At 41.9% G+C, this 12,021-nt stretch overlaps 1 long non-coding RNA gene across 1 annotated transcript; it reads right to left on the bottom strand.

The window, feature by feature from the left end:
- Positions 1-2,504: 2,504 nt before the first annotated feature.
- LOC117089573 lies at positions 2,505-11,784 on the bottom strand. Its single transcript, XR_004439657.1, has 3 exons — positions 10,175-11,784; positions 9,644-9,843; positions 2,505-3,256 (listed from the first exon to the last, which is right to left on the bottom strand). It is a non-coding gene; the product is annotated as an uncharacterized LOC117089573 (long non-coding RNA).
- Positions 11,785-12,021: the final 237 nt, after the last annotated feature.

Genomic DNA, 12,021 nt, shown 5'->3' with positions numbered 1-12,021 from the left:
ATGGAGAAAGCCAATGAAGTTCTTTTGTTCATATTCCCTTGCTGTGGGGCACAAACACTCTTCTCTTCACTAGCATTGATCTGATAGCAGACAGCTCTGTGTGTTTCTGCTTTGGGCAACCAAGATCCTTCAAGCACTCTTAGCCTGGCATAGGCTGGTCTTCCTTTAGACTAGAAAAAGAAAATCTATATATCTCTTTCTAAAACTTTTACTTGGAACAGTATTCAAAAGACTTGTACTGCTTTGGTCAAATTGAAAGACTCAGTGTAAGACATCCACTCCATTTTCTCTAAGTTGCTGCCCATAAATTCCCAAGTTGACCAAGGAGCAGAAAACAGTCAGGACAATCAGTCAGCTGACGAAAAGGCCAGCAGAATGACCACTGCTCCAATTATCACTGCAAGAGATTGGTTTTTCCTTCTCTCACATGCTTACTCAATGCAGCACAGAAGGTGTATTAGTATGTTCTCACACTGCTATGAAAAATACTACCTGAGACTGGGTAACTAATAAGCAAAGAATTTCAATCGACTCACAGCACCGCAGGCTTGACAGGAAGCACGGATGGCTAGGAGGCCTCAGGAAACACAATCAAGGAGGAAGGCAAAGGGGAAGCAGGCACCTTCTTCACAAGGTGACAGAAGGGAGTGTGAGAGTGCAGGAAAAAAAAAAAACTTTCACTTTTAAAACTATGAGAACTTGTGAGAATTTACTCACTATCCCAAGAACAGCATGGGGGAACCGCCCCCATGATCCAATCACCTCCCTCCCTCGACACATGGGGATCACAATTGGAGATGAGATTTGGGTGGGGACACAGAACCAAACCATATCAGAAGGCTTCTGTGACCAGGCATCTGTTGGGTTTACCACACACCAAGCAATCCTCCAGCAGACACCAACTGGGTATCCTATAACTTCACTCAGTTCTTCTACTATCTACCTGGGAATAGCATCAGACTCTGCAGGTTAAGGTCACAGTCCCACAAGACTGCCCCCCACTTCAGATGCCAATGGCAAGCCCCAGGTTGTGACCTGTGCCTCTGACTGACCAGCCATAAACCTGGGTTCCCACATCCACCTCCTCATGTTCAATTAATTTGCTAGAGGGGATTACAGAACTCGGGGAAACACTTTACTTGTTTTACCCATGTATTATAAAGGATATTACAATGGATACAGATAAACAGCCAGATGGAAGAGATGCACAGGAAAGGGTACGAGGAAAGGGGCATGGAGCTTCCATGCCTCCCTGGACACAGCCCCCACCAGACGCCTCCAAGTGTTCAGCAACCTGAAAGCTCCCTGCACCCTGTCCTTTGAGTTTTATGGAGGCTTCATTACATAGGTATGGTTGATTATATCATTGGCCATTGATGCTTGTCCCTCTCTTCTCCCATCGCTAGACTTTGCTGGGGGAGAGAATAAAACTCTCTATCAAGCTAATATTTCTGAGTCTCTGTTAATCACAATTGGTCCTACTCCTGACTGTTGGGAGAGAGCACAGACTCTACCCAGAAGCCAGTCTCAGTTACAGTCAAAGAAGATGACCTCGGATGATATCTGGGTCACACCTATTTCAAAGATGAAGAAACAGAGGATCAAAGAGGTTAAGTGACCTGCCCAAGCTAGGTAAGTGGCCGAACTGGAATTTCAGCCAAGGTCTACCTGACTACATTTCTGCATTTTTTTTGTCACCCCAAATTCTAATTTATCTCTTCCTTCTTCCATCTTTCCTGATTTCTGCCTCTCCCTTGGAGCTGACATTAACACCGCTTTTCAGATACTAAACTCGGTTCCCTTCTCAGATACAGTCTGCCGTTTCACTCTTCCCTTCCTCTAATCGTGGTCAGCCTCCAGACCCCTGAGAACACTGTCCCCTCCCCAGTCCAGTCAAGACTAGCTCTTTGGCTCTATCCCGGGGTATATGCACATGAGCAGTATTCCTGCTGGATTTCCCCAGTACAGGGAATTAGACATTAATTCAGCTACATGTTCCATAAGACTTATTAAAAGTTAGGCACAAGTGCATTTTTGCCTTTAAGTTGAATCACAGTGCGATTGAAGAGAATTTCTAAATATAGGAGAATAATACATTCAAATCAGTTATTAAAGGAAGCTAGAGGTGTTTAGGGTATGTCCTTCAACCTCCTGAGATTGATATCAGGGGAAAACATGCCCTTTCAAAAAAAATTCTAGAATGCCGCTGTGAGAGAGAACATGCCAAGTGGCTTGACCCTTTTGGCATTTCTTTGGTTCAAGTTTAATAAATTCCTTCTTAAAATAATTTTTTCCTATTATAAAAGTAGTTCATGTTCATTTAGGATAATTATAAAATAACGAATAATTCTAACTCAGTAGGAATCACTGTTAATATTTTGGTATTTTCTACTTGCAGTCACTTTGCTTCATACATTTTTTATGTCCTTGCAATCATACGTCACATAAAATACTTACACAGAGTGATTATTCACAGCAACTATTTTATTTTTGAAGCTATGAATACAGACTGTAAAATATATGGAAAATAGAAAGAAGTATGAAAACATAAAATCATCCAGAATGTCAATGCCCAGAGAAAATTAAAAATAAACATTTCAGTGTTTGTCCCAGGAGCCTTCTTGCTATATATTTTTACATGATAGAGATCAAACTGTAGAGCCTAAATCTTAAGTAAATTCAATACAGAAACACCCAGGGTATATATAGAAGATGTTGCAAAGAGTCTTTCCCTTAGAAACCTGGTATCTACAATCATTAATATGAATTTTAAAGACGGAGAAAATCGTAGCTAAAGTTCTTTGGCAAAGAAAATGCCTAATATATTGCTCTTTGCAACTCTGATTTTATAGAAGGGAAAAAATACGATTTGTTTAGCAATTTTTCTAGCATGCTATCCCCAGCATGTAAATAGTTTTGTCATTCTTGGTAAGTATAGCAGAATAACAACAATTATTGTTTCAAGTGGTCTTCAAACCTGGCAACAGCGTCCTTCTAAATTATGGTGGGAAGAATGCAGCCCCCCAAAAATACATTTCTTGGCACTGGGAAAAGAGGAAAAACAAGAAGGGAAGAGCTGAGAGACCCACTTTCTTCCTTGTCACATCAGCCATGTGGCTTTTCTTCCCACCTTTTCTCTTCATCCTGTCTACTAATAGATCTGCTGTCTCCATGCGCAGAGGACATAGCTTCTTACTTCATCTGTGTTTCTGCCTTCCTCTTTTCTGCTTCCATGGTTTTCTTGGAATGGCATCTCCTGAAGAAAGGAAGACAGAAGTAGGAGGCAGTGGCTCCCATGGTGGAGCTACACAGAGGTACAGATGAAACCCTGAGACAAGGGTCCTCCAAGTTCCAGAGCTCTGGAATTACATTTGTGATTAAATGAATCCCACAGAAAGCCCCAGGACCACTGCGTGCCCTGTAGAGTCAGCCCATTATAATCATAATGCATATAAAGTCCCTATACTACAGCTTCAGAGCAGTCTCGTGTGTGAAGAAGCAGAGCCCAGGAGTTTTTCATCTTCTTTCTTGTCTCTTTCAAATACTAAAGAGTAACCACAGCAGCTCATTAAAACTCCCAGGACTGCCTCTTTCTACTTCCCCTAGATCCCTTTGTCTCTCTTTCATTTATACCTCCCATCCCTACCAGCCTGGTGCCTCAATGGCCTCTTTCTTTCTAGGTCTCTAGGAACAAGCTGTTGACACTCTTGTCTGCCACTTGACCTCAGGGAAATTGATGTTCTTCTAGGCTTCTGGCTTGTTTTCTCCTGAGAAGTCCCCTAGTGTGTCTGGTCCTCTCTTGGAAGAGGAAGGGGTGGGAAGCTAAGAGAACAAACGGCAGGTGAAAGAAAAATGTGGTTTCCATCCCATCATACAGTATGAAAGTGGTCTTAGAAAAATGAGATGTTGATGGTGTAAGGGAGGAAACTCATGAGATCAGAGCACAAAGCATCACTACTCAAGGAACACTGTGGAGTACAAAGCATTCTTGTGAGGCTTGTCCGTCCTTCTCAAGTTCCAAAACTCTTGCACAAAAGTCTGGATTGGGGACACTGGGAAACAAGTCTAGACTGGGGGACATTAGTAGACAAGCCTGTGGAGGAGCTGGCATGAAGAAAAAAGGTAAGAGCAACTCATTCCATTCCTCTCCACCAGTATTTGACTTATGTGTTTATCTTTAATTATATTTGTTTGATTTCTCTTATCAGAATCTGACATTGGGGGACATTCATGTGCAAAGTTCACACAGAGAGTAATAAAAGCATATATTACACTGGAGATGTAGCACTAACAACCTCCACCAACCCTGCACACCTCCACCTCTTCTTCAGCTACCTCCAGCTGCCACCAATGACACCACCTGCATCACTAACAGTGTGCACATTACTAGTTTGTTGTTGTTGTTATTGTTGTTGTTGTTTGTTTGTTTTGTTTTGTTTTGAGATGGAGTCTCGTTCTGTCACCCAGGCTGGAATGCAATGGCAACATCTCGGCTCACTGCAACCTCCACCTCCCTGGTTCAAGTCATTCTCCTGCCTCAGGCTCCCAAGTAGCTGGGACTACAGTCATGCACCACCACACCCAGCTAATTTTTGTATTTTTAATAGAGATGGGGTTTCACCATGTTGGCCAAACTGGTCTCAAACTCCTGACCTCAAGTGATCCACCTGCCTCAGCCTCCCAAAGTGCTGGGATTACAGGTGTAAGCCACTGCACCAAACCTAGTTTTTTTCTTTTTTTAGAGATAATTTTTTTTTAACGAATTCTCACTCTGTCACCAGGCAGGAGTGCACTGGCGCAATCTCAGCTCACTGCAGCCTCCGCCTCCCAGGTTCGAGCGGTTCTCCTGCCTCAGCCTCTTGAGTAGCTGGGACTACAGGCTCGTACCACGCCCAGCTAATTTTTGTATTTTTAGTAAAGAAGGAGTTTCACCATGTTGGCCAGGATGATCTTGATCTCTTGACCTTGTGATCCGCCTGCCTGGGCCTCCCAAAGTGCTGGGATTACAGGCATGAGCCACTGCACCCGGCCTAAAGATAATTTTTTAATATGAAATATATAGAGAATAAAAGTACCAGTGAAAATAGATTATTGCTAACATACTGTTATGCATTTTAGAGTCTTTTTATGGTTTTATTTATGTTGAGTCAGTGAGACAATTCGCATGATTCAGATTATAAAAAGTATGAAAGGATTTAGAGTGAAACTCTCCCCCTTCACTGCTGTTGCCCCAATATCCAGTTCTCTGCCCCCAGAGCCTACCATGTTTCAAATATTTTTAAAATGAAAGAAATTAAACACTGTAGATACAGTTAATGCCTCCTTTTCTTCATTCTTCTTCCATGCTCCCTAGAGGCAGCCATTATCATAAATTTGATGAATCTTTTCAATGCCTTTTTATAGTTTTTGCATACATATGCATGTACTTATGAACAGTAGAGAGTATTATACTGTGTGCTCTTTTTTGTGTGTAATTTACATCAACGGTATCATACCTTTTAGCACTACCCTATGCTGCCAGCTCATTCTTTTTAACTGCTGTATGATATTCTGTTGTATGACTATATTATATTTTATTCATCTATTTTCCTATTGCTGGGAAGTTCTTTCCTATTTTCCAGTGGTATAAACCATGCTACCACTTTGCTGTTTTCTAAATTAGAAGAACTGTTAGGTCCATTTCTCCCCAGATGAACTGATAAATCCCAAATAACCCAATCAACGCTTAATAAGATATTTTATAAAAATTGATAAGCTAATTCTGAAGTTCATCTGGAGGCAAAAGCAAACAAAATTGGCAAATATTTCTTGGGAAAAAAAAGTGGGGAAATTTGCCCTGTGGTTTCATAATCTGCTTTTTTTTCACTTCGTGTATTATTCACAGGAGAGGAAGGAGCAGCTGGAGTTTCTAGGGAGGAGGCGTGGCTCTTTCTCCCTGGAGGTTGTTTTGTCCAGACAGGTTGCTAGAAATGCAGCAGCCATCTTGCTACCAGACTGAGGATAATGCCAACACATCAAGGTCCAAGCAAGAAGCACCAAGAAACTGAGATATACTTTGAAATTCCATATCCAGAGCCAGTTCTACCTCTGTATTTGTTTTTTAGGTAATAAATGTTGTATCACCTAATAACCTGATTTAAAGAGATAAGGAGGAAGGAAGGATTGTCTTAGTTGCAGCAAAAAGCATGCTGACTGATATGTTTTATAATAAGGTTTGATTTCATCAATCCTGGACTGTTGGATTTTTAAGCAATTTCCAATTTTCTTTTATTCCCTTCAAACAAAATGCTCCATGGAATAGTCTTGTTACTCAGTCTCTGTGCAAATCTATGATTTTTTTCATAGTATAGATTCCTAAATAATTCCTACTTAAGTGGAATTACTCAACCCAGAATATGGGGAAGAAAGAGATTTGTCTCATAAAATACAATGTAACAAATTCTAATTCAGTAGAGGAAAATATGGAAATTCTAAATAATATCTGAGTCCTAACCCCAGGCTCACTGTATCCTGTTTTACCATCTTGGGAAGATTAGAATGTCTTCTTCCCCTTTCAGATCTCAAGGCCTCTATTATATTTGCTGCCTATAGAATAACAGTAACAACAATAGTAATAACAATAGTTAAGATATCTAAGCATCTTTTCTGTGCAACCAAGTATTCATACATCATCTCATTTAATGTTTATAACAATCCTTTTGAGGAGATACAGTTACTAGTCCCACTTTACAAATGAGGAAATGAGGCTCAGAGTGAGTTAGTGACTCATCCAGAATCCTGCTGCTACATGAAAGGGCTGAGATTCCAACCTGGGTCTCTTACTGTTCATGATCCTGTTTCTCAAATCTCTCCCAAGGTCTTTGCTGATAGCCTCTCTTCCAGATCTTTCCATCCAGTTTCCTTCCTCTGTTATGTGGTCTTTTAATCGATATTAAAAGAACATTCCAAGAAGAAAGGAGGCAAGTCAACAGACATTTTCCCAGCAGGGTAGCCTGCTCCGTAAGTTACTCTACAGATATGCACACTCACCTGAAGTAAAGCTTTGGTCTTCATGGATTTGGACAAGAGAAAACATTTTTCAGGAATTTGCTTATGTTATCACTATCATGATCCTTCCTTCTCTCTCAGAACTAAGTCAAAATCCTCAGCAAGTGATACCAAAGGTCACACACAAAAATCTTCTATAACAGACACTGTTGTCTTCCTAGCCTCTCTTCCTCCCTTCCTCCTTCCCCAGAGCCCTTAGCTTAAAAATTCTCCCACTTTTTTTCAACGGAGTTGAATTCAATCTCCCTACCCTACTGCAATGTCTCTTTGGCATTCTCGGCATTTTTTCTAGAACTGCTAAGACAAAGATAATATCTCACTAGATGTGAACGAGGAAGAGTAGCATCCTGGTGGCCACTAACAGACACCCTGGGATCCAGAGGCAAGCCAGCCTTGGGATGAAGCTGGCATCACAACATATGGAAGATAGAGTGAAAACATCAACAACAAAAGTAGCCTGATTTATTCACTGATGCACTGGATCAAGTCTTACCCCAAACCCACTCTCCCTCCCACTTTTCAGATACATGAGCTAATACATTCCCTCTACTGTGTAGGCAAATCTGGTTGGGTTTTTGTTCATTGCAACCAAAAGTGTCCGGGCTGGTCCCTTTTCTCTCTGGCACTTTCTAGCACAAAACTTGGATTACAGCCTCCCAATACAAGCAATGCTAACATTTATGTAGCACCTAATGCATGCCACACACTATCCTAAGCACTTTATTTTGTATTTTGGCTCATTTAACCCTGACAACAGCCCTACGAGCTAGTTTTGGGGGGATTTTCAAGCCCATTTTTAAAATGAGGAAAATAAGGTACCAAAAAAGGTTAAATAACTTTGCCAGAGCTAACAGATGGTTGAGCCAGGATTTAAAGCCAGTCAGATCCTTTTGATCCAGAATTCTTGCTCTTAACCAGTTGGCTAGCAGCTCTCAAGTGCTGTCCTGGGCTCCCTTGCTGTGGGAGTCTAAGAGCATGCATATTGGACTGGAGGAGTTGGGAGTGGGGTGTGGGTGGAGAAGATGCAAATGTTCATTTTCCACTTATATTTTAGAGAACCCGAAGGTACACGTGTCAGTTTTCATTATCCCAAAATCAGGACTGAGAATTTGACTGTGTCACTCCCCCAGTCACTGATGAAACTTCTTCTGCCAGGTTATTTCTCAGCTGCTGACAGTTGCTGTCTACAGCTGGGTCGATATTTTCATGTCTACTCATAATCCTGTGTGTCAAGATCCCTGAAAAATAAATGCCAGGATTTTTTCTTCATGTTCTAGCCTCTGTTTTGATTTTAGACACCAAATCTAAAGTCTACCTCTCAGGTATTATATGTGCAGAATTCAAGAGGTATAAATTCATGTAGGATTTATTCACATAAACGTGAGTGAGGTCTAAACCATGATGCCTTTTTTTGTCTTTGTTTTTTAATTTTTTTGAAGCAATGGGCTCTTGCTATATTGTCTGGGGTGGTCTCAAATTCCTGGGCTCAAGAAATTCCTCCACCTTGGCCTCCCAAAGTGCTGGAATTACAGGCATGAGCCACCACACTCAGACCTATTGTGCTTTTGAAGCAAAACTGTCTGTGCAGCATCTTCATTTTTGCTAAGGTGGCTGCAGAAGCTTCAATCAATGATAGTTGGACTTCAAACTCTGCCTTTGTCTTCATGCCAAATTCTCTTAAAATTGCCATTAAATAAGAATTAAACACATAGTGCCACAAAAATTTTCCTTGCCATCAGGAGCTTGTGATGTTTTAGATTAACAATAATCCGCTTACCATAACTGAACAGGTACCATTTTCTTTATTACTTCATCTCCCCCCTCTTTGGTTGTTTGTTTGCTTGCTATTTAATTTCTATTTATTAGTTCAACCATGAAAAGGGCCTAATAAGCAAAAGAAGAAAAAAAAGCAGGCAATACTTTCAAGTTCAAAAGACTAGGTGATGGGAGGTCACAGTTCATCACAACTGCAAGTCTGAGATGGAATGTTTAAATATGTACATTTCAAAGTGAACCAGAAACCTTTCCCTGAGAGCCAGTAGAAGTAGAAGGAGGTTTTCAATATTCTTGCCCTACACAAATGATTCTCAGAGTGGTCTGTGGGATTAATCTAAGTCCTTCCTTGCAACCAGATCTTTGATGGAGACACTTGAGTAGCCCTTCTAACAATTTAGGATTAACCTTGTTTGTCTGAACAACACAGTTGGGTTCAGACATTATCCTATCTTGTTTCCAAGGCCGCTAGCCAAAAGCAGAACCAAACATGTCATTTCTGGAAGCCAAAAGAAAAGCACTGACCTCCAAAAACCTATAATTTGGCCACAAGTACATAGTGTAATCCTTTTTTTGTTTGTTTGTTTGTTTAATAATAGATGGCTGTGATGGCTAATTTTATGCATCAACTTAATTGAGCTAAGAAATGCCCAGACAGCTGGTAAAACATTATTTCTGGGTGTGTCTGTGAGTGTTCCCAGCAGAGATTAACATTTGAATCAGTAACTGAGTGAAGAAAGGCTCCCTCACTAATTCAGGTGGGCATTATTCAATCCACTCAGAGCCTGGATAGAACAAAAAAGCAGAGGAAAGGCGAACTTACTCTCCGCTTGAGCTGGGACATCCATCTCCTCCTGTCCTCAGACACTGCTACTCCCTATTGTTAGGCCTTCTAGCTCAGATGGAGATTGTCGCCATTGGCTCCCCTGGCTCTCTGGCCTTCAGGTTTGGGCTGGATCTCCATCACTGGCTTTACTGTTGTATTAGTCCATTTTCACGCTGCTGATAAAGACATACCCGAGACTGGGAAGAAACAGAAGTTTAATCGGACTTACAGTTCCACATGGCTAGGGAGGCCTCAGAAACATGGCAGGAGGTGAAAGGCACTTCTAACATGGCAGTGGCAAGAGAAAAATGAGGAAGAAGCAAAAAACGGAAACCACTGATAAACCCATCAGATCTCATTAGACTTACTCAAGAGAAGTCTCATTAGACTTATCAAGAGAATAGCCCGGGAAAGACTGGCCCCCATGATTCAATTACCTCCCCCTGGGTCCCTCCCACAGCTTGTGGGAATTCTGGGAGATACAATTCAAGTTAAGATTTGGGTGGGGACACAGCCAAACCATATCACCTGCTGTTGCAGACAATTGATTGTGGAACTTCTCAGCCTCCATATCTTCATGTGCCAATCCCTCAGAATGAGAGAGGAGAAAGGAAAAAACCCATCAGGCAGGCAGGTAGGGTGGGTCCTCGGTTGAATTCTTTCAAACCAAAGAACAGCCCGCAGGCACAGATAAGGGAACTTGCACAGAGGGGCTTGCCGAAGACATGCCCACAGCTGCACAGATAAGAAAGGCTACACAGGTGACTTGCCCAGACATGCTCACAATGGAAAATGTCATCCCCTGACACATGTGCAACAAAGCAATAGGGAGGAACTCAAGCTAAGGGCCCGCATGTACATTAGGAGGACAGGGTGGAGCTACCAGAAAGGTGCACCTTATGCAAATGAGATGCCCAGCCCTCATAGGTTTCTTATAGAAGCTTTGCATTCAACTGTAAAAACGGCGGCTCTCTTCTGGGTCCCCTCTCTGCAGCAAAGAGCCTTCTTCATTCAATTATTAAACTTTCGCTACAACCTCACTCTTGGTGTCTGTGCTCCTTAACTTTCTTGGTCGTGAGAAAAAGGACCCAGGTACTATTTCAGGCAATGAGACTACTACATATGGTGTATTAGTGAGGCTGTAACAATAGTAAATCTCTTTCTATATATCTATGTATAGCCTATTGGTTCCTCTGCAAACTGTTTTATCAGCAAGGTCTTTAGGTCTTGTGCCGACCTTCTATCTCATCCTGTGACTAAGAATGCTTTAACTTGCTGAGAATTCAGCTGAGCAGGTCTTATTTTACCCAGCCCCTATTCAAGATAGAGTTGCTCTTGTTTAAACACCTCTGACATTTCACCCCTCCCTTTCATAAGAGAATCCTTAATCCTAACGCTTCTAGAGGGATAAAGACCCATCTTCTGCAACTTCTTCAGGCTGAATACGGGGAGACGATATGCCTGCCTAACTATTAGGTCTCTTGCATTCAGGGTAGAACAGAGCTCAGTCAGAAAATGTTGGTATGGCAAGGGCCATTAATAACTCCGAGTTCCAACGAAAGATGATATCAAAAGTCAGCCAATCAGTGCTGCAGTCTATTTCCTTTGGGTCAGGGGTCTCCTCGGTGTCCTCCTTTCCATGGTTTGCCAGAAAGATGTTACTGGAAAGGGGTCCTGATCCAGACCCCAAGAGAGGGTTTTTAGATCTTGGACAAGCAATAATTTGAGGCAAGTCCATAGAGTAAAGTGAAAGCAAGTTTATTAAGTAAAGGAATAAAAGAACAGTTACTCCATAGGCAGTGCAGCCTAAATGCTAAGTTGTAAACAAGATATTTTCACCCTCGTTATCTCATTTGAAGTAGAACTTGAAAAAATGAAAGCTTGTGAATTGGTAGTCATCTCATTGTAAAGAGGAGGGAGCTGAAGAAACAAGTTCTATTGCAGTGAGTAACATATAGCATTGATGGGCTTTTTGTCACCATGCTGCTTTACTGGAACAATCCAAAAGCAAATACGTAGCCCTGGTGCAGTGGCTCATGCCTGTAATCCCAGCACTTTGGGAGGTAGAGGCAGACGGATCACCTGAGGTCAGGAGTTCGAGGCCAGCCTGGCCAACATGGTGAAACCCTGTCTCTACTAAAAATACAAAAATTAGTTGGGCATGGTGGCGGATGCCTGTAATCCCAGCTACTCGGGAGGCTGAGGCAGGAGAATCATTTGAACCTGGGAGGCGGAGTTTGCAGTGAGCCAAGATCTGCCACTGCACTCCAGCCTGGGCGACAGAGTGACACCCCGTCTCAAGAAAAAAAAAAAAAAAGCAAATATGTATACTATGGATGTTTGATATCAAGACATACAGAGCCAATGACTTCAGC

This window comes from Trachypithecus francoisi, unplaced genomic scaffold, assembly GCF_009764315.1.
Source record: "Trachypithecus francoisi isolate TF-2019V2 unplaced genomic scaffold, Tfra_2.0 Lachesis_group11, whole genome shotgun sequence".
NCBI classification, from domain to species: Eukaryota; Metazoa; Chordata; class Mammalia; order Primates; family Cercopithecidae; genus Trachypithecus; species Trachypithecus francoisi.
Note: the sequence above shows the minus strand (reverse complement) of the source record. Positions and strands in the feature narration are given on the sequence as shown.